At 46.7% G+C, this 23,393-nt stretch overlaps 1 pseudogene; it reads left to right on the top strand.

Moving 5' to 3' along the window:
• The first annotated feature begins 10,731 nt into the window (after positions 1–10,731).
• Positions 10,732–11,399, top strand: LOC112581574 (annotated as a pseudogene).
• The last annotated feature ends 11,994 nt before the right edge of the window (positions 11,400–23,393 follow it).

The following is a 23,393-nucleotide window of genomic DNA, read 5'->3' as shown; positions in this document are numbered from 1 at the left end:
TATCTCTTCCAATGATGCTTTTATCTAACCTTTCCAGTTAACCATGTGTTAGATTTCTTTACCCTGTCTTCATACATCTCTTAGGTTTTCCTGGGCCGATGTTGGATCTTTCATATTGATCTGTCATTATCTCACTTATCATCTCTTCTTCTATATCTAACTTTCATGTAAATCAATTGGCTAACCTCTCAAGTTATATATTGTATTTCATTATGATTCTTTCTTATTGATTCCAGTTTTCTGACAAAATTCTCTATTTTCATTAATTTTCTCAAACATATTCATTATAAGTCTAGTTCATATCTGATTACTCTAATATAAGGATCACCTGTGAGCCTGTTCCTATCTTCAATTGTTTCTCTTGAATTTTATGATTTATTCCTATTGCGTGTCTCATTTGGTAAGTTTTATTTGAATGTCAAGACTCCGTATGATAATATACGGCCACTGGATGGTGTTGCCCTTTACTTCTTGAGGGGGATGGAGTAGGGGAAGATGATCTTGACCTCATCTAGTCTGGTTTTCCATTGGTGTAAGGGGTGATCTACTGAGGCTAGTGTAAGTGAAAGTTGCTCAGTCGTGTCCAACTCTTTGTGACCCCATGGACTTCACAGTCTATGGGATTCTCCAGGCCAGAATACTGGAGTGGGTAGCCTTTCCCTTCTAGGGGATCTGTTGAGGCTAAGTCGTGTCCAATTCCTTGTGACCGCATGGACCGCAGCAGGCCAGGTTTCCCTATCCTCCATATCTCCTGCATATCTATGTATGGTTTGCACTATTCCTGGGGAATAGTGTCTTAGGAATTTCAGCTGAGAACCTGAAGTCCTTACCACGCCCCCTCCCCCCTCCTTAGTGAGCTCTGAACTTCAATTTTTGTCTCTCCAGGACTCTGCGTCTGCCAAGATCCCCGCTTAGCTTTTAAGCCTCTTAGCAGCTGCTTCCCTCTCGATGTCTCCTGCTTTGCCCTGTGTTCGCTGCTCGGCGTTGACAAGTGCCCTGGGGAGAACTGGGTGTGGAATACCAGGGCTGGCTTCTCTTGGGGTTTCTTTTACACTAGAATCCTGGCCTTTCATTTTCTGGCTGTGCTGCATTCCAATTGTTGTCTTCTCAGCCCAGTGAGACTTTTCTGGGCTACACTTTTCCTTTCAACTCTATTTCCTATGCTGTAAATTGGCAAATACCCCAGTGGGAAAAAAAGCATCAGTGAAGAGAAGACTCACCCCAGTGCTTTCCCCTTCCCTCTGAGATTTCAAACCCTCAAGTCTTGGCTGTCTTGATTGGTTTCCAATGTCCTCAAGCAGATTTTTTTTTCTATCCAGCTTTTAGAGTTGTTCTCAATAGCAGGGTCCTCTCTCATTGCCAGAAAGGTTCACTTCTCCATAAGGGTTTCCCTAAAGCCCCCTGAGTTGGTGATGGACAGGGAGGCCTGGCGTGCTGCAGTTCATGGGGTCGCAAAGAGTCGGACACGACTGAGCGACTGAACTGAACTGAACTGAAGCCCCCTGAAGTTGTGCTTCGTGTTCAATCCTGCACTCAATCACTACTCGGCCTTTGGGTAGTGTGGGGGCTTTCCAGATGGCAGAATGGTTAAGAATCCACCTGCCAACGCAGAAGATGCAAGAGACAGACACAGGTTTGATTCCTGGGTTGGGAAAATACCCTGGAGTAGGAAATGGCAACCCATTCCAGTATTCTTGCCTGGAAAATTCCATGGACAGAGGAGTGTGGTGGGCTACAGTCCCTGGGTAAGGGAGTAAGGCACGACTGAGCGCACACACACGATCCTGGGGGGCTGCCACTGGACTCGGGGTGTTCTTGGGGAAGCATGAGCTGGATTGGCTTCGGTGCTTGCTATTTGAGAGGTGGTCATATCCCGTTTGCTTTTCTGTGGATTTTGTGTTACTGATGGAAGTATCCTTCAATATACTTAAAAATGCCTAGTTAGGGGTTACATTCCTCTCTCAAACAGGGGCCAGTCATGTGGTTGTCATAGCCTCTATCTTGGAAAAAGAAAGGTGAATTGCAAGAATTTCCCCTCGGAGGAACTGGATCTGGAGACACGTGGGGTATTCGGCACATTTCGTTGTCCAGTTGCTAAGTCGTAACCGACTCCTTGCAACCCCATGGACTGCAACGCGCAAGGGTCTCCTGTCCTCCACTATCTCCTGGAGTTTGTTCAACTTGCTGTTCATCGAGTCAGTGATGCTATCTAACCATCTCATCCTCTGCCGCCCCCTTCTCCATTTGCCTCCAGTCTTTCCTAACATGTGGGTTCTGGCTTAGATGGGCTCTTGGCAGGGTTGCCAGCCAGCTGTGTGCTGGCTTTCACAGCCACCCAGTGGCCTCATCTTTTCCTTTGACTGGCCAACCTCTATTCCAGGATGCTTCTGGGTAAATCCCTGTGCTTAATGCTGCCCATGTGGGAGAGAAAGAGAAAGTGGTGTCCTCAGGCAACTGGTGCCTTTGGTCCCGAGCTCATCTGAGAGGCCAGTCTGGTTTTAACAGTGCAGCATCTCAGCTATCTGCCTTGAGTTTTAGCTGTCAAAACAAACCAGTTCTGGGTCATTACCCCACGGTGCCAGCCAGAATTATGATCCTGGCGGGTTCTCCCCATATCCTTGGCTCCCAAACAAATAGGTCCCAGATCTTTGCTTCTGTGTGACCCTGAGCATTTTAAAGCCTGTGTTTACTTACACCAGCCAAAGTTACCATAATAACAAAGCCCTTTGCTTATTTTCCAGCTTTGTCTATTCCTTCTCCTGGCTCAGAGGCTGGTTGTGGTTGGCTCCGGTCCATGGCCCTCTTTCATCTTGCATTCCTGGCACCGAGCGCTGGAACAAAGTTGAAGTTGCCACTTAAATTTAGGAAGCTAGGAGGTCTGGAACGAGGACTGGTTCCCTTGGAAAAGATCTATTTTGCCTAGTCTGCAACTGAAGGTACTGACTTATGGGGCATTAAGCTCATGGCACCTTTGTGGGGGCAGGGGGCCAGGGTTGGGGCATTTTCTTTTCTGTGGGCCCCTTTGGCATTTGGCATGATCTTTGGACCCCCTTCTGAAACAATGTATTTAAAAATCTATGAAATGGAGGCAAATATTGTTGAAAATGAAAGTGTTAGTCGCTCAGATGTATCCGACTCTTTGCGACCCCATGGACTGTGAAAACAGAGCATTGCCGAGAGAATGCACTGGTCGTAGGAAACACCCGGGGTTCCCCTGTCCATGGGATTCTCCAGGCAAGAATACTCGCGTGGGCAGCCATTCCCTTCTCCAGGGGATCTTCCCAACCCAGGGCTCGAACCCAGGTCTCCTGCGTTGCAGGTGAAGGCAGATTCTTTACCGTCTGAGCCAGCAAAGAACAACTGAAATTAAGTTATCAGGTATTAGAAAAAAAGGATTGTACAGACACTAGAGTAACTGCGTGATGCCTGCTTCTTTAACACACCAGTGACCTGGTCTGGTGAGGGGTAATCAATGCTCTTTGTAGCAGGGATGCTTAAAATGACTGACACTTCATGTCGCATCATGTTTGTAGCAGATATCTCAAAGCTTCTCCTGATTTCTGTCCTTACCGCTGAAAGCACCATGGTTTGCTGCCTGTATTCAGAATTAAAGATATGTCACATCTCAGTAATTTTTCTCATCCAGATTTATGAACCCCTGAATCCTCTCCAGGTTAAAACCTGAGTAAGGATTACTGTGTGTCTGAAGCCAGAGAAGGGAGCATCTGTGTCCGCACGTGGGACGGAAACGAGTCAGACTGGTCTTTGGCGTTTTAACATGGAGCTGGCCTCCTGTCCACTTGATCCTGAACTGTAGACTGAATTCATCCAGTGTTTCTCGAGCCGCTTCTATTTCACACCCTGCGCTTGTAAGTCCACGTCACTGGGTGCGCCCTGCGCCCTCGGGTCCCAGCCCCTCTGTTCAGATAGGAGCAGCTCGATGCAGTTTGAAGGTCCAGCCGGCGCCCCTGGGGTCCCGTCCATCACAGTTACTCTCCCTGAAGAGCAGCTACCAGCCCGAGAGAGACGGTCATGCCGATGCAAACCAGGGACGGCATCTCATTTCTTCCTGTGTGCTTACACACACGTGTGTGTGTGTGTGTGAAGAAGCAGGGACTGTCCCAAAGGGAGGCCATCATTAGATGGACTTCGGTTCTGAACCTTGCTCACAGTTGGAGGCCCCACCTGGAGACAGGGGCAACAGAGGTGGATTGTTTAGACCAACAAGCCAAGGGTCCAACAGAGGCCTCTGCCCAGGACTCAAGTGCAGATCTTGCTGGAAAAGCCCCCAGACTACTGGGACAAGCAGCCGAAGGCTGTGGGAATTCCAAGCTTCCAGGATGCGGGCTGGACCAAGACACGTGGAACTGTGGGAGCTATGAAGCCAGGGCCAGTGAAGGCCTCTGGATCTGGGGAGACGACACAGGGCTGGGGCGGCTGGGTGGGGAAAAAGGCTGACTGTGGGCCAGAAGGTGGGAAAGATGGGTGTGCGGCCTGTGAACCAATGGGAGTGGGCACAGGACCCCCAGTAGGCCGTCATAAGCCTCAGTCCGAGGGAAATGGACCATTTGGCTGATATTTCCTTATTTTTAGCTTTTGTAATGAAAAAGGCCGCTTGCAACGATAGCAAAGAAAATAAAACATCAAGGACAGCAACAGGCATAGAAGTGATAGCCTCGCCGCCCAAGACCAGCCCTGACATTGTGGGTCCTGAGCAAGGCTCACGTGGACACAGCCATGGGGCTCACTACGAAGAGGTGCCGATGTGACTAGCTAATTTGCCAGGTAGGTGCTGCGGCTCCCCCTCTGCGGGCGAGGAAGGCTCCCTGGAAGGGAGGCTGGAGTTTCGAGTTAGGAGCGGGGCTCCTCGCTGTCCCTGTCTGGGCGTGGCAGCAGGCCAGCTGGCCCCTGGCCTCAGACGGCATGTCTCTCTTTGCATCTCTGACCACCTCTCATACTTTGAGGACCTTGCACGCAAGCCCTGTCCACACTCACTCACCTACAGTGGGCCCTGGGGCCAGCCTTGGAGCCTCTGAGTGGACGTGCCTTCAGCAGCAGATGTCACAGGGGAGATGGGCTGGGGTCCACCAGGGACCGTGAACTCCAGGTGAGCGTCCACCCCGCGGACCTCATGACCTTGTCTTCTGAGCAGGTGCGGGGTCAGAGCAGAAGCTCGTAAAGTTCAGAGTTCAGGGCGCGAGCCCCCCTCTGCTGGGGTGAGGAGGTAGCCGCATCCCATGGCTCAACTTGGCTCATTTCCGCTCGCAGACCTCCAGCCTTCCGCGTGCGCGGGTGTTCTTACCAGGCTGAAATCAGCATATAGGCCAGTTGGGATATTGTCTCACTCTCCACTGTGTCACAAGTATTTCATTTGTACCTACATAGTCTTCCTAGTTTAAATACTTTGTTTTATTGCCCTAGAAATACACAATCACTCTAGATGAAGAAGAAAATACGGAGAATTATGAATAAAAGAATTGCTCTATTGTCCTAGAATCCATAGGTGGGTGCTACTAACGTTTTGTTTATTTCCTTGCAGAATGTTCAAGATACATACTCAGATATATATATTTTTTTAAAAATAGGATTTTCCTGTAATTGTTGTTTTATAGCTAACTTTTTCCACATTTACTGCATCTCAAATTTTCCCAGGTGAATCCATGTATTTCTCCGACATTTTTCTTAATGGCATCCAGCATTTCATGGTATGGCTAAACAACAACAATGGGGATGATAATTTAATACAAACCAGCTCTGTGCCAGATTCTGTGTTTTGTCAGAAATCGCAGGATTTCTGAGAGGTGGGTATTGTGGCCCTCACTCTTAGGATAAAAGTTTCTGATCTTTGTAAATAATACTGTGTTGAACTTAACTGCTTACTGTATGAACTTAAAAACATTATCGTTGCACTTATTTTAGTTTTTCTTCAGAAAAATTCCTAGGAATGGAGTTACAATGTCAAAGATCATGCATGTTTTAAATAAACTGTGTGTGTGTGCTCAGTCCTGTCCGATTCTTTTCAACCCTGTGGACCATAGCCCACCAGGCTCCTCTGTCTGTGGAATTCTGCATGCAAGAATTGGGTTGCCATGCCCTCCTACAGGTGATCTTCCTGACTCAGGAACTGGACCTGCATCTCCTGAATTGGCAGGTGGGTTCTTTACCACTCCACCACCTGGGAAGCCCCAAACTTGATGTGCATTGCCAAATTTCCTTCTAAAAAGTTTCAGCTAATGACAGGAGAATGGCCCTTCCCTGGGACCAGGTTACTGAGGCCCTGATACCATCAGTAAAAAGCGAAGGAAAACAGAACAAACAGATGAAACCCTGCTAGAGGAGCCACAGAGACTCAGGAAGAGCCCTGCAAATTGGACACCTGTGATGCTGGGTGCAAGGGGACGACAGGGGATGAGCTGGCTGGATGGCATCACCAACTCAATGGACATGGGTTTGGGTAAATTGCGCGAGTTGGTGATGGACAGGGAGGCCTGGAGTGCTGCAGTCCATAGGGTCACAAAGAGTTGGACACGACTGAGTGACTGAACTGAACTGGACTGATGCTGGGTGTGCTCATTCTCTACTTCAGCAATTTATTAACCATTCACGTTTCTCTTTGGTGAGTCACCTTGCCAGGTTTTCTATTTACCTTTTACTTATTGATTTTCAAGAGTTCTTTTTATCTTAAGACTAATAACAATGAGCTAGAAGGAAATGGCAGCCCTTTCCAGTATTCTTGCCTGAAGAACCTCATGGACAGAGGAGCCTGGCGGGCTACAGTTCATGGGGTCACAAAGAGTCGGACACGACTGAAGTGACTTAGCACATGCAATCCTATATTGAGCAAACATCTTCTCTCAAATGGTTTCCATTTTAATTTTATGTTAATATTAGGCATTTCTTCCTTTAGAAGTTTTTTTCATTTTTATTTAGACTACTCTTTAATAATTCTTCTGCTTCCTTCTTTAGGTCTTGTGCTTGGAAGAGCCTTTCTCACACTAAACTTGCATACTTTTAAAAATCACGTATATTTCTTACTTATCCTTGTTATTTTTTATTTACTTTTTATTTTTATTTGGAATGTATTTTTTGTGAGATATTATATAACAATTTAGATTATTTTTTACATAGTCAACAAAGAATTTTGTGCCAGGCATTGAATAATCTATCCCTCTGGCATTCTTTTGACATCTCCCATTTTCTTACTTAGCTCATGACTTGCATTTTTAGTCTAAGTTCTTTGTCCAGCTGTGGTCATCTGGGTTTTGTGGAGTCACATAGTTTGCTGTCTAGGACATACATGTAGCATATGTAGGTATGTGAAAGTGAAAATTCTTCCCCATTACTCTTAGCTTTCAAAGTTACTTTGTTTTTGGGGGGTGGAGATTCTTGAAAATGAAATACAATATTTATTTTTTCAGCTGCATGCTGTTTATTAATTCATACATTCATATTGGTGGTGGTGGTTTAGCTGCTAAGTCATGTCCGACTCTTGCGACCCCATGGACTGTAGCCTGCCAGGTTCCTCTGTCCATGGGATTCTCCAGGCAAGAATACTGGAGTGGGTTGCCATTGTTAAGCCTCATGTAATAGTAGTGTTAGCTTCTCTAGATTTTTCTAGAAGGAAGATATTTGAATAGCCGGCATTTGCTTTAGGTGAATTATTGCTCCACAATATTTGGGTTTAATATTTGGGGGAAATAGTCTCAGTCTCTTCTTTGAATTGTTATGTCAAGCCAGATTTTTCTCCTTTTGTCCACCCCTGAGAATGGCCTTTGCTTCCTCACTCTGTCACCGCCATCCTTACTAGGTGCAGTCTTGACCCCCACTTCTCCTCACAGCTTCAAATCAGAAAGAAACCAGGTGAATCCCTGTTCTCTCTGAGGCTGGTGGTGACCAGGAGTCTGTTTCCGATGGTCCGTTTGGAGTGGCACATCCACCTTGAACGCCCGCCGCGTTGTACAAGAGCCGAGATGCATGTGGGAACTCTAGCCTGGGGCCTGCCTGTGTCCTGTCCTGCGGGGCCCTCCTGTCTTTTGAATTTGCTTAAGCTAAGTCTTATTGAGAACAAGGAAGCATGGAAGGGAAAAGCAGATAGGGAGCTCCAGCCTCCTTCACCCCCAGCCTCAAACCCGGCCACGTCCTGTGATCGTCACTGGCTTAGAAATGGGCAGGAAGTAAGCCTTACACTTAAATGCAAAATTATCTGGGGCATCAACGGAGGATGAAAAAGTCTAGCATCAGAATGAAGCCCAAGGCTAGCAGTATGAGCGCTAAACCCATATATGCTCCTGCTGGACGGGCACCTCTCCTCAACTGGGAGGGGTCGTTGCCCAGGTCCCCACTGCTCCTCTGGCAGTTACAGCCCCAGTCTGCATGTGTGACAAGGTGGACGCGTCCCAAGGCCCCTGCAGCCGAGCTCCCCCTGCTTGGCCCTGAAGGGCTGGAGTGCATGAGTGCCTGCTGATGCATTTCTGGCCTCATCCTCCCAGCCCCGGGTACAGGAAGGAGAAGCGAGAGCCATGCCCTCAGGATGGCATGGTCTGGGTCCCCCTGTGAGTAGCCACTGAGCGCTCCATTCCCAGATGTCTGGAACAATCCTCCGTGCCCTGGGTAATGGAGCCCATTTCAGCACGCCCGTCTCTGACTGGTTTCAGAGACGAATTGCTCCGTGTTCCTACTGTTCTGCAAATGCATAAAAATGGCTAGAAATTTTGGTCACCACGTGAGTCCTTTTATTACAACAGAAAAGTAGGAAGGGTGTTTTTAGTTCAAACAAATAGCATCGCAGGCACAATATGTTACATGAAGAAAAGCTAATTTAGTGTTATTAAATATAATCAGAAACACGACATGAGGCTTGTTGTGTTGACATGGTGTGCTAGGTATCTTAACGTGGCTCGGCAGGCTGCCTTGTTTGCACACTGCTTAAACTTTCTCATCGATGAGATTTTGCATGATAACTAGAATATTAAAAATATATGAAGAGTGGCCTCGTGCTTCTCAGTAAACGCAACCCCAGGTTACTGGGAGGCAGCTCCCCTTAGCAGAACTGTGGGTTGCAAAGCCTCTGCAGCCGCCCTGAGGCTCTACAGGATCAGGGCTGAGCTGTGGGCTTGATGTCTGCCTCTCAGGGCTCGGGACCATCAGCGTCTGCCAGGACTGTGAAGAGAGACACTCTTTGATCCTAACAGCTATTCCTTGGGTGGTTAAACTGTAGCTGCCTGTCCCTGAGTCCCTGCTACATCCCAGGCTCGGCCATGTTCTCCACTTTCTCCCTCTTCTCTCCAGCGTCTACTCTGGAAAGTTCTGGAAGGTTCCCAAGAACATGGGGACAGGTGGCTACACAGGTCGCTTCTTCTGAATATGGTGACTTACACTTCTTTATCTTCTACTAAGCAAGGGACAGAAAATATTTTGCTCTCAGACCAACTGGTCTATAGTCCTCCATTACCCAGGTGGTCTTGCAACAGGAAGAGACTCTTTGAGTGGGCCTCCCAGCTGGCTCAGTGGTAAAGAATATGCCTGCCAAGGCAGGTTTGATCCCTGGGTCAGGAAGATCCCCTGGAGCAGGAAATGGCTACCCACTCCAGTAATCTTGCCTGGAGAATCCCATGGACAGAGGAGCCATCCATGGGGTTGCACGGAGTAGGGCATGACTGGGTAACTGAGCACATTGCTTTGAGCAGAACACTAAAAGACATGGATGGCGCTCAGTTACCTTGATCACAGGACATGCCCAGCCCCACGGCCCCGGTGTAGCCGCAGGGAGCCTGAGACGTGTAGTCCTCGTCCACAGCCTGGAAGAGGAGCATGACCTGGGACTTGGGGAACATGAGGTGTCTAATGTTTACTTATGAGAGGGAAGCATGTAGATGGTAATAAATAGCTCAGAAGCCTTGAGGATGGAAAGCAGTGCTCCCCACCCTGCCCCTCCCCTCCATTCTGCTCCCTGTCCTCTCTGCCTTCCCACTTGGCCTTCATATGTGAAGGTAACATGCCTATAATTCTAGTTACAAGCATATCTTGATTTATCAGGTCTGTACAATAAAATCGATACGTTAATGTGGAGGGTAAGGATTTTACTTACTTGTACTCAGGGGTGACATTGAAAGTCTTTGAGGACAAGTGTGCCAGGCATTAGCCAACAGGCTTGGCACTGTCCAAGGTGCTGGGCTCCACAGGTGTGCTGACGGGTCAGCTGTTAACCCGTTAGTTGCTGAGTTGGGGGATTTCAATCCAATGGAAGGACTGGTGGTGGTGGGCGGTGGGGAGGGGTGGAGACAGGAGCAGTGACTGTTTACCAAGTTCTCTGGAACTATTTCAATATTTTAACAGTGATTATGCCCCTGCTGCAGCTAGATGTCAACTCTCACTATTCCCATCTCACTAATTTCTCCCTATGTTTGATATCACCATTAATATTGTTTCTGCTGTTTACCTTTTTAATTTAAATATTGCATCTAAAACGCAAAGTGTTCTAATTTTGGTTCTATCATCAGGAGTAGTGTATTGACTGAATTATGAAATGAATACTAACACCCCAATCTTTCTGTTTTCTTTTTTTTAAATTCATCATTTAAAGCAAGTGAAACTTTGTCAGGTATGATTTTCTCTAGACAAATTCACATATCATGTGGAATTATTCCTGCAGAAGGGGTGGGGACACAGAAGGTTCTGATGCTGGCTGAGATCACAACAATACGTCTCCTGCCTTCCTATACAGGCTGGTACATGACTGGTGCTCAGCACACAGCTGGTACTCTTGCCCCTTGGGTGATGACTAGTTTTTGTTCTGGGTCTAGTCTCAATGTGTCCTGGGCTTTAAAAGATGGCCCAATTCACAGAGCCAAGACCAGCTCACACAAAGATAGTCTCTGGAGAGACGGGGTCCTGACAATCCAGAGGCCTTGAGCAAGGCCTCTCTCCCCACCTGCACCAGTTCCTGCTGGAACAAGTTACCAAAAATTAGTGACTTAAAACAAGGCAGAGGCCTTTCTCATTTAGACATCTTGGACGCTGTGGAGGCCTCTGGGAACAGGACTTCCAAAACGACAGATAAGTCTGGAAGGCTGTGGTCCAAGGGCCATTTTTGCTGGTTACAGGTGGGGTCTTTGGAATCAGAGGGAGCACGCATCTTTCCTGAAAGCTGAAGGTGTATATGCTCGAGATGAAACTATATTCTGCCTAAGCAAGAGATGTGCTTATGTGTATAGAGCAAAGAACAGCATAGCAACTCCTGGCAGAAAATCCACAAAAGCAGAGCAATCTGGGGAGAGATAATTCATGCTCATGGAAACAGTGGCAGGGTCTGTGCCAAATCCCAAAGTAACCTTCCTGCTAAGGCCATGGGACATAGAATCTGTGTGACGCTATACCCTCCAAGAATTTATATTTATTAAAAATGCTGAAGAATTGATGCTTTCGAGCTATGGTGTTGGAGAAGACTCTTGGGAGTCCCTTGCACAGCAATGAGATCAAATCAGTCAATCCTAAAGGAAATCAACTCTGAATATTCATTGGAAGGACTGATGCTGAAACTGAAGCCACCTGATGCAAAGAGCTGACTCATTAGAAAAGACCCTGATGCTGGGAAAGATTGAGGGCAGGAAGAGAAAGGGATGACAGAGGTTGAGATGGTTGGATGGCATCATTGACTCAAGGGGCATGAGTTTGGGCAAACTCTGGGAGATGGTGAAGGACAGAGGAGCCTGGCATGCTGCAGTCCATAGGGCTGCAAAGACTCAGACACAACTTAGCAATTCTTCTGAACTGAACTGAAATAAATGAAAATGTGGAAAAAAACAAGGCAGATTTATTGTCTGACAGCTCTGGAGGTTAGAAACCCAAAATCAATCTCGACGGGCTACAGTCAAGGTGAACAGGCTGGCTCCTTCTGAACCTCAAAAGGAGAAGTCTTCGCCTTGCGTTTTCCAGCCTCCAGAAGCTACTACATCCCTCGGCTCACACCCGTCCTCAGTCACTCCAGCCTCTGGGCTCCCGCCTCACCCCTCCTGGTTCTCCTTCTGAGAAGGACCTTGTGATTGCATGGAGGGCCTGCCTGCGTACTCTGGGATTCGCCCCGACCTCCAGGTCTTTAATCCCACCAGCAAAGTTCCATTTACTCTGTAAAGTGACAGATGTATTAATAGGTTCTGGGGAGCAGAATGGGGATGTTTAGGGAGGCCTTTTTCAGGCTCTCACAGACTGTAATAAGAGTAGTGGAATTAAGGGAAGGGACGGGGTAAATTAGTTGTAAGACAGTGATTAGTTGGGTTCAGCCTGAGTTAAGCATCAGTCTAACTCCAGAAAGAGAGACAGATACAGACACTGGCCAGAGGTTAGTAACTGGCTGGAAACAGGGTGAGATTTCAAATGTAGACCCTCCAGGATAGCTGGGATGGGAGATCTTAGTCACGCTGGGGATGAGTTGGTGGAGACTGTCAAGGTGATTGATTAGGTGCAGAGCAAGGAAGGGCCAGTCCTTCCCGACCACATCTGGGCCCAGCAGAGCCGCACGCCTCCTTCTCTCTGTCTTACAGCCAACTCTACAGATCCCTGGCTGGAATTGGACCTTCGGTGAAAGAAGCTGAGGTTTCCTGATATTCTGTCTCTAAGAAGTGTACTTGCTGTAGTTTTTCATAATTATCTGAGCAAAGATCTGTTTCAGGGGGAGCTGGGGTGTGGGAGATGAGCTCATTTAAGATGATTCCCCTAGGTGGCCTTAGAAATAACAGGCACAGCAATAATTGCTTTTGGATTTATTTATATCTCTGAAAATTCCAGCCATTTAAGGCAAATTACAGATAAATTCACAGGTTTTATATAATTTTTCTAGGTTCATATGGCATTCATATTCTGGGTTCCTTTTACTGAGGCAGGTAGAATTCTAAGATGCTCCCACTCCACCAAATTCTTAACCCCTAGGGCCTAATCTCCCCACCCCCACCCTATGTAACCCCCTCCTTGAGTGTAGGCAGGCCCTATGGATGGGACTGGATGCTGCTTCTGTGATTGGAGTACTGGCTTTGGTGAAGCTTCAAGTCCCCAGTCAACTTTGCTTTGAGTGACTTGCAGGAAGATTCTCATGAGTGACTCAGATGAAAGCCCTTTAAAGAGGGGCTTGGTCCTTCCTGTGGCTTTGAGAAATAAGTTGTCATGTTGCCAGAATGTCCCTAAGAAGGTCACTGCCAGATGACGGTGCTCCAGGAACCAAGAATATCCCAAGACTGACAACCAGCAAGAAATTTAGGACCTCAGTTCTCCAACCACAAGGAACAATCCAACAACCACATGAGCTTGGGAGAGGCACCCAGCCTCCATTATCAAACAGACTCTCTGACATCTTAACTGCAACCTGAGACCCTGAGCAGAGACTCCAGCTGAGCTCTGGTTGGATTCCTGACCCATGGCAACTGTGAGCTCATGAATGTGTGTTAAATGGCTAAATTTGTGGTGACTTATTATGCAACAATGGAAAAATAACACACTTAGGAAATAGTAGGTCTGTGGTCAACCTGCACATTTCCAGGCTGGTTGATTTTACTGGACCTGGGAAGACTCATGGCTCTGGATTTAAAAGAGTGTCACATGGGCTGACACCCCCTAGGTCAGTGAACCTACAAGTCTCCATGGAGAATCTGAGCAATCCCACAGAAAACCAAATATGACTTGAACTGAAAATGTTCCAGGGTCTCAGGAGTGGCTCTGATGAGATTTTCAGCAGGAAAAACTTTCCATTTTTAATTAATATTGTCTTGATCGCACATTTTTATTCATCATGTCCATGCATTTTTCTGCCAAAGACCAGAAGTACTTTTTATAGGACAAAATCAGTCTTTATTTCATTCAAGCCAGGGGTTTATTAGTCCCTACACTTATAATAAGATCCCAGATTTCAAAGAAAGCTGGTTATTGATGGCCTAGTTTTTTTTAGTGTGGTAGCATGTCAATAAATTGGAGAATATTTTAGTTTGTAGATTTCCCCAAGCATTCTGGAGAAATCCTTAGACAATTTGCCATATAAACCGAGTTAATTGCTTTATGGAGTAGAGCTATGTCAACTATGTAGATATACCATATGACAGACGTTCATAAATACAAGACAGACATATTTGTCAATACAGTGATGTGCAAGATAATTATTTTTATTATGTGAATTTCTGAGCTGAAATCAAGAGAATCTCAGTTGTACTACTGACTGGCACAGCCTTAACTAGTTGTCAGAGGAACGGGAAGGGAATGCTCTGGGTGATTTTCTGATTTTTCTCAGTTCCTCCTCATGCCTGGAATGTAAATCTCAGGGCACCATAAAATTGAATAAAAAAATGTAAGTTTAAATTATTTTTTATTTTAAGTCGGGTAGGAGGATAATAGAAAAAGATCATCAAAAACAATGAGAAGAAATAATTGTTAATTTCTACAGTACCTTGAAACAGAAGCCCAAGAGAATAAATGGAATAAAGATACTATTAAAATTTCCTCTTTTATTATATCTTCTCTGCCAGAGTAATTGTTGCTGTGTCCAATATATGCAGGGGACAATTTACTAGCTGTTTTCTATTAGTTTTAACATTAACATATACAGAAATAAAATGAATAGCAAGCTTTCTTTGCTTAATTAAATGACTGACAAGGCATAGATGTTGCTGGACCGACTCTTGTAGATAATATCGAAAGGCTGGGGAACCAAATAGAAGTACCATAAGCTATGCGAACTTCCTCCTTTATTAAATGAATATTGATGCAATATTATAGATTATTTTTCAGGCCACTGCATAAGAAGGGGCACGTGGGTTTTTCTCCTGAAAGAATTATATATTAGTATTCAGATGGAAAAAAATTCTAATATATCATTTGCACACAGGATTAAAGGTGTGTGTAGATCCTTTCCTCTGTGAAATCACGCACCCTTCAAGAGGGCTCTTCAGTTTGGACTTTTTAATGGTACCATAGTGTCGAGCGACAAGATACTGGAAATGCCTGGAGACACACTGGCCTGCTCCAAGCACTGGAATACCTCCATAATTTCTCTAGAAATAGTAAATTGGCCTCATTAGGATCTTCAAGTGTATTCAGAGCTGGGTCAGCTCAGAAAGCCATGCACACTAGCTGTGAGAAGCAGTAGCCCCACAGAAAAGTAACAATGGGCTGCTTTTCTTCTGAGAGCAAGCTGAGTGCTGGTGTCTGTGTATCTGTCTGTGTCCCCCTACACACGTATGTGTATGTGTGCGTGTATATAAATACACAAGACATAAGCATGTGATTATTTAGTCCAAGAGCAGTGCTTTGAGGTGAGCACTATTGCTGCTCAGCTGCTCAGCCGTGTTTGACTCTTTGCAGCCGGCCAGGCCTCCCTTCACCACCTCCTGGAGTTTGCTCAGGTTCACGTCCACTGAGTCAATGATGCCATCCACACCTCTCATCCTCTGTCATCCTCTTCTCCTTTTGCTTTCCATCTTTCCCCGCATCAGGGATGAGGAAGTAGAGACACAGAGGCTGGAAGCCAGAGAACGATGGTTGCAAGCCATGCCTTGAGGCATGTTGAGATGGCATGGGGGTGCTGAGCCTGGATCAGGTGACCGATGGGTTTATCCCCTCAGCAGGTACTTACTGAGCCTACTGTATACCTCACACTCTTGTAGGTATGGGGGACATAGGATGAACACGATAAGTATAGTCCTTGCCCTCATGGAGCCAACAACCCATATTAGTTTTAAAGATTTATTCCTTAGTATGATATGACTAACACTAACACCCCAGCCAAACTCAGCAAGTTAATTACATTGCAGGGAGGTTAATTAGGTATCCCAGGAAAATAGATGATTGAGTTATAAGTCAGGCTGGGGAAGCTCTGGGACTTGGTGAAGCAGCCTCTGGTTGGGTGACCGAGTGTTGTGCCTGGGTGGGAGTTGGTGGTGGGGCCGGTGCTGTGCGTGTGGGGTCTGGTTAACGTGTGTTCCCTGCGCCTGTTCATGCAAGTTGTGCACCATCTCTATGGCTCTTTCCTGGTTCTCTGACTTGGAAATGAAAAGCATTGACTAAAACAGGATGGGTATTTATAGGTAAATTGGGGCTTCCCTGGTGACTCAGCTGGTAAAGAATCTGCCTGCAATGCAGGAGACCTGGGTTTGATATCTGGGTCAGGAAGATGCCCTGGAGAAGGAAATGGCAACCCACGTCAGTATTCATGTCTGGAGAATTCCATGAACAGAGGAGCCTGTTGGGCTACACTTCATGGGGTTGCAAAGAGTCAGACACAACTGAATGACTCTCACATAGCTAAATTGACCAGTGTTTGGTTTATCAGCCAACTGAGTATAACCTCTCCTGCGTGGTTGTTAGAGTTTTTGCAACCAGGTTGGGCTCCAATGGGCAGAAGATTCACTGTGTGGCCCCACAAAATTGGGGACCTCCAGGAAGCCACCACACAGGTCAGGCTGGGGGATCCCTAGGCGATCCCTAGGCTATCCCACGCTCCACGTTTCACTGGAGGGACTGGTGTGGCATTTTCTGCACTCACCGTGATTTCTCTCCCAATGCCTATCTACTGGTACCCAAGCAGTCCCCACTGAGACGCAGACACTGAAAGGTTTACAGTGGATGTATATAGCATCGCCAACCACGCACGAACTCCTCAAAAGAGCATTGTGGCCGCAAAGATACAGTAATTCACATTTCCAATATTGCTAATAAAATTTAACAAATGGAAAACCAAAATGTCAACCAAGCAATAATACTGATGGCATTTCTCTTAGGCCGAGTAAAGAAAATCATAGTGACTTTAATTGGTTAGGATAATGAAAGGAAGAGACAGAAAAAAACCTCCAGGAGTTACAGTGACTCGACTAGAGGGACAGTGAGTATAATTTTACTAAAAGTAGATGATAATAATGCAACATGCCTGGAGAGGAGATGTTTTAGGATGGCATAATCAATTTGAATTAATTAAGAGGTGATGAATGGTGCCTGCCTATGCAAATGAGGGCAGCCTGAGAGTCCAGCCAATCAAAGTGCAGCTGTGCTTTAGTGGACCGTGGCCTTGTATTTCAAGGAGTTCCAGGGATAAGGGAAGAGGTGTGATGTTGATGGAGTGCAAAGCACGCTGGGACTTTGTGGGAAACCACATATATTCAGTTCATCAGAAAATATCTTCCTATTTATCCCTGTGATCTGGGACGAAAACCCCAGGCTTCTGGAGCTCTGGTTCACCCATTTTCCAGATAGAAAGCTCCAGTCTACCCACGGAAGCTGTTGGGCTTTCCAGAACGGTGATTTCAGATTTTCGGATGGTCCCTCTGCCACACCAGCCCTGTGACACGCTTGAGAGAACACGCTGATAATGATTCGGGTAATCTCGCTGAATAATACTCGCATTGCAGTTTGTCACGATTCAATTTGATGCAGCCAGCATTTCCCTTGTGGGTGATATTCCCTTAAAACTTTAAGCCCCATTGAGGGCCAGCATTCACAGACAAGAAAATTGTGGATTTTTTTTTTTTCAAAAAAGAAAGGAAAACACAAGTTAGGTCGCATGAACATAACGCTTAACAGACAAAAGCAGCACGTGGGATACACTCACTCAGATGCTTCCTAATGTCTGGAGGCCCCATGAGAGGTTCACCAACAGCTGGGTCATGGGCTTCAGCTACTGTGGTGTGGACACAGTTTCAACTAGGGAAGGCACTGATGATGGTGGGGAAAAAAAAAAAAATTATTGCACTGGGTGTTACTGGTTCATCCTAAGCTCAACCTAACACCAGCTACAGATGGGGTTACCTTCGAAACAATCTTTTCCCCAGCCCTTTTGTCTATGACGTGTCCAAGAGGTTGCTATTATATGATAATTCGAGGCTTTTTCTTTTTGTATTTACAGTGATGCTGCCGAAAGTCAAAACACAAATAAAATGGGAATATTTCCAAATGCCTTGCGTTTGGTCCATGTTTTGTACATAGTCTATCACATTAAGAAAGGTTAATTCCGTATTAAATGTAATGAGAAGCACAACATGGGGCTTGTCACGCTGACACAGGAGGGTGATGCTACGGCGCCGCTCAGCAGGAAGCCTTGTTATATTTTTCATACGTTAGTGGATGTCTATTTAGAATTGATCAAACCTTTGCTTCCGAAACATATATGCCAACACCTCTGCAACACACCATAAACTAGACTCTCAGAAAATAATAATGATGCTTATCAGTCACTCGCCTTGAGTTTGCTTGTGAAAAACCTCCAGCTAGTGGGCTGTTGGAGCTCTTAAAACATAGATCTTTTTGCTGTACTGATAATTCACTCACAGCTTGAGATTGATGACTATGTGAAGTCCATAAAAGATGTTACCACTATATTTTGTTCTTATGATTTATTTTATCATGTTGTCAAGGTTTGCAGAAAACAAGAAACAAATCAATGAATGTCATGCTTAAATATTAAAGAAGGCTGTAATACACATTTTTATTCAGATGCCTTATTCAATCTTGTGGCTCAGAAAAGAGCAGTGGCAACGAAGCTTTTATTTGAATTACTTTTGGAAAAATTAATTTAGGAGGACTGTTGAATTGTGAATGGCAAAAGGGAGCTAACCTTATTTGCTTAAATAGGAATATATGGTCGCAAGACTTCTTGGAAAAGCAGTTCTAACAAACCACAGGGAAATGGATGGATTTTAAAGCATCAAGCACTTCAGCTGCAGTGTACTTAGTAAGTTCAAGCCCGTGGCATGAACTGAAGGGTATTTGGAAAGAAGCAAAGGATGAGACACTGCTTTGGGGATGGCGGATGGGTGCTTTGTGCCTTGCTTATGAAACGAATCATTTCCTTCATCATTATATGAAATCAAGATCACCATCTATTCTGAGGGCAGGCAGCCTGTAAGCTTGGTATATTCCAGAATTGTTGGCCTTTCCCACACCTCATTAGATAGCAAGCAGAGAAGAACAGCTAAATCTTGCTTGATTTTTCTGAATTGGACTGGCTTTGTGAAAAGGGGACCTACCTGAGCTGATGCTGTCAACTGCATAGACAAACAGTCCTCAGAGTTGGAGGTTGCATTTCTAGAACCTGAAAAAAAAAATGTATATACTCTGAACTCTGATTTAAAAAAAAAAAAAACAAAAACAGAAAAGAAGGCAAAAAAAAGTTCAGAAGACCTATGTCAAAAATGAATCTATGGGGTCATTTCCCCGAATCAGTTAGCTTCAGCCTAATCCCCTTCTGGAAACTCAGGTCTGAGCTGGTTAAAGGGATGAACAGACCCCATGACTGCCCGACACTTTGAGGTCCTGAATGCCTTTGGATTATCAAAGAAAAAGTAATTAGATTCTGCATCCTTTCATGGTTAACTGTATTTTATTGTATTTCATTATATTCTTGTTTCTTGAAAATTAGCGATCGACGCAAGGTATATATGGCGATTCCAGACTAACATGAATATTCAATTAACCACAAGACCTCGCTCTTTGACCATTTCGAATAAACTGGAGTTTATTTGAATTTAGAAAACAGATAAATTAGGAGGTGATCATTTGCATTACAATAAGATTCTTCATTTCTAAGGGAGGATTCCTTGTGGGATTCTTTTAAATAGAAAGCTCTCCAAGTACTTTGAAAAATATAATTTGATTTTTAAAAATTCTCTTCTCATGTAGTTGCTCAGGACCATGCCTATTGTATGAAACGAGAGGCATATCTATTTAATTTGGTAATGAGAGAGCTTCGTTGCAAATATTTTGGCCTTAAAAAAATTCAGACGTGATAGTGGGAAATTCACGCTCAGATATCAGACTTAGGTGCTATTGCATCACCATGTTCTCTCTCCCTGGGTCAGCCCGAATGCAGATTCAATGCCATCCGTGCACCTTCAACCACCCCTCACGCTGCCTGAGCCTGGACTGGAGGAGATGCTCTGGGAGAGAGACACAATGCTTCATCCCTGGACAGCGGGTGCATCAAGAAAGGAGCCAGAGCAGAGGGCACGGGGCTGAGCTTCTGGAGCCTCCAGGATCACTCAGGATGCCTTGATGTTTTATCACAACAGTTTCACGGGAATGGGAAAGGGCCCAGTCAGAATCCCACGGAACTGCCCTTGGCTACAGGCAGGGGTGTGTGTGTGTGTGTGTGTGTGTGTGTGAGAGCTGGGGGCTGCTCTGGTGCTGAAGACGACAAAGCACGGATTCTGAGTGGTGAGGAGGTTCTCAGATAGATGGGCAGCCCTGGAGCCACAGGGAGGAAGTCTGTCCTCCTCTCTGAAAACCCTGGTGGACAAAGCTCCTTGGGAGGCCCAAGCAGCTGCTTATAAGCCTACCGCTTCTCATGGTTCTCTCTGGGGTCCTGGACCACCGCTCAGCATCTCTCTCTCTGGGGCCCCAGTTGGCACAGGAGGCTCGGCCTGAACGGAACTCAAAGGTGAACACCCTTCCTTCCTGCTGCATTTCCCAGGCCGCAGAAACAGGTCTAATGGCAAAGAGGGTTGTGAGTCAGGAAAGAGGAGAGACTCCGGGTGAGCAATGTTCAGAAGGTTTAGCGATATCCTGAGGAAAGGTGCTCCCTTCTCTCATGCGCCTGGGGAGTCTCCACAAAGGAGCCGCCCCTGCGTGATGCAGAGTTGCATCGGGAGCATCTCCTGCGTTGAGGACTTGGCAGGGAGCATTTTCGAAAAGGCTGAGTGGGTAGAACATGGCTTTCCTGATGGCTCAGGGGGTAAAGAATCCACCTGAAGTGCAGGAGCCACAGAGACGCAGGTTCCATCCTTGCGTCCAGAAGATCCTCTGGAGGAGGAAATGGCAACCTATTTCGGTATTCCTGCCTGGGAAATCCCATGGACAGAGGAGACTGGCAGACTACAGCCCATAGAGTTGCAAAGAGTTGGACGAGACTGGGTGACTGAGCCCGTACCTCCAGGAAGTGGGGGAAGCAGTCTGATCAAACAGTTGTTCTGTGATGGGAGTGTTTCGTTCTCTTTCCTTTTCTTATAGGTATTTGCATATATGCCAGCAAAGCTTGTCAGCACAAATAGATTTCTTAACTGGAGGAATCTGAGGTGCAGTAGATTTTTTCTATGTCTAATTTTCAGGGTGGCAGAGCCTTCTGAATCCCGATGGTTCAGCCCGCCTCCTGGAGTTTCCGTGAAGCCTCTTCTTGCCCACCCCCAGCTGCCTTAGCATTTCTACCCTCTTCCTTGTTGCTCTGTTGTCCGGGGGCTCAGGTCATCCCTAGGGGACCTCAGGGTCACCACCTGGACAGGAGATTCACTTCTTGAGGGTGAAACATGAGAAGGCACCGGCATTTCTCTTCCACTGAAATAGCAGGGAGGCCCTGGTCAGACGTGGATGCCTTTCTAGATGATGAGCTCTCGGAGGGAGTGAGGCAGTCCTCCTTGTTTCTGCAGAAGCTCCATCACTTACCAGCTGGGGCTGTGGGGTTGAGCGTATGCTGTCTTGGACTGGAAGCTCCCAGCATAAGTCCCTGTTTTCACTCAGCTTCAGCCAGTGTCCTCGCTGCCCAGGATCCCACCTGACTCTCACTTTCCTTCCTGTTCTGTGACCCCAGCTGGGGCAGTGAGAAACCACGTTTAGATTCCAACAGGATGGACCTGACTTCTGTCGGGGTAGCTCTTGACTACTTTGAATGAGAAGCATCAAAACATTGTTCTGAACTTACAGAAATAGACGTTGGGTACTTTCTGCCCCTTCGTAGAATGGGAGGTGTTGTTAGTCCTTTCCTGGGACCCCTAGGTCTAGGACTGAGGCCATTAGGTGGATGGCACCGTCGGTCTACTTGCTGGCACTACAGTCCTCGAAATGGTTAACAAATCTGAGCGTCCAGATCAAGCTCACTAGGAAAGGGAGCTGGAGGAAGTCGTTTCCTCCCATTGGCACATCCACCGGCCCCTGCAGTGATGCTGAGACCCGGACCTGCCTGGGAGCTTGTACCTGATGCCCAGGTTCCCATGGAGATGGCCTCTGACTGGGGGATGCCTCCTGCACTCAGGGCCCATGAAGGACCAAGGACACACTCAGCCTAGGGGCCGCCACCTGTCCTTCAGTTTCCTGTGATGAGCTCATGACTTTAGGAATAACATGAATTCCTTCTGTTGTCGTTTAGTTGCTAAGTCATGTCTGACTCTTCTGAGACTGTGGTGGACTGTAGCCTGCCAGGCTCCTCCATCCATGGGATTTCCCAGGCAAGGATACTGGAGTGGGTTGCCATTTCCTACTCCAGAGGATCTTCCTGACCCAGGAATCCAATCCGCATCTCCTGTATTGCAGGACGACTGTTTATCATTGAGCCTACAGGGAAGTCTGAAATTCACTCTCCACTTTATTAAAAAATAATCTGTGGGCTTCATGCACTGGGTAATGAGTCAGGTCAGAGTATCAGGAGCCCAGGTGGAGGCTTAGGGACCCAGGGCTCCCTCCCCATGTACAGCATCATACTACCCACTTGGGGGGGCTTCCAGAAAATCCAGGGGTTTGGGTGGGAGACCACAGGATTCAAGTGGGCGTGGCCAGAGAGCATGTTTAGGCCAAGAGGGTGCAGTTGTCTCCGGAGCCCACTGCGGTGCGGCTTTGCTCTGTCACTCTGGCCCCGGCCCGCTTCTCTGGAAGAAAGCTTCCCTCACTTCTTTCCCCTACTGCTCTACTTCGGTCAGCCTCTGCAGGTGTCTCCCTGGGTGGTTATTGAAAGTTGCCCACTAAGAATTTCTAGAAACTTTGTCCTCTCCACAGCCACAGGGCAGCTCAGGTGCGGCACCTGCTCTCAGCACCTTTTTTTTCCTGAAGCCCAGCCTTGCGGATTCAGACTTCTGGCCTGGGGTCAGTAAACTTCCTGCCCAAGCCTTTGCGAGACGCTGTGTGTCCCCGGGGCATTTCTCTAGAAACACCCTTGTACACATCTGGAGACCTCGTGCTCACACATGCACATGTGTGCACACACAGCCACACCTGAACGACTAACTAGACGTGCACTGCATGCGTGCACACAACTGCACAGACACACACGCACACCGTTGTTATGTGCCTTGCACACACACACACATGCACACCATTGCTGTGCGCCTTGCTCACACACGTGCACACAGTTGTTGGTGTGCCTTGCATATACACACACATACCATGCCCTCACTCCCATCACCGCCTAGAGCCCTGGGTTCTCCCGTGGCTGCAGTTTCTAGGTGTGTGGTGGGGAGAACAACCCCAGGAAGCACCCCTTCTGTAAACATGCCCAAGACGTCACTCCGTGGCCGCCACACGGCCCTGTGTCCCAGCTGCTGGAGGTGGCACAGAGGCGGGTGCCTCCAGGTTGCAGTCTGAGCACAAGTCCCAGGGTTACTCTGAGCAAATGGTTTCAGGTCTCCCCTGGATGGAAGCCCTCTAAAACAAGAACTGGAATATTTTCT

The sequence above is a fragment of the Bubalus bubalis genome, chromosome 23 (assembly GCF_019923935.1).
Source record: "Bubalus bubalis isolate 160015118507 breed Murrah chromosome 23, NDDB_SH_1, whole genome shotgun sequence".
NCBI lineage: Eukaryota > Metazoa > Chordata > Mammalia > Artiodactyla > Bovidae > Bubalus > Bubalus bubalis.
This window is presented reverse-complemented; position numbering and strand designations above follow the sequence as displayed.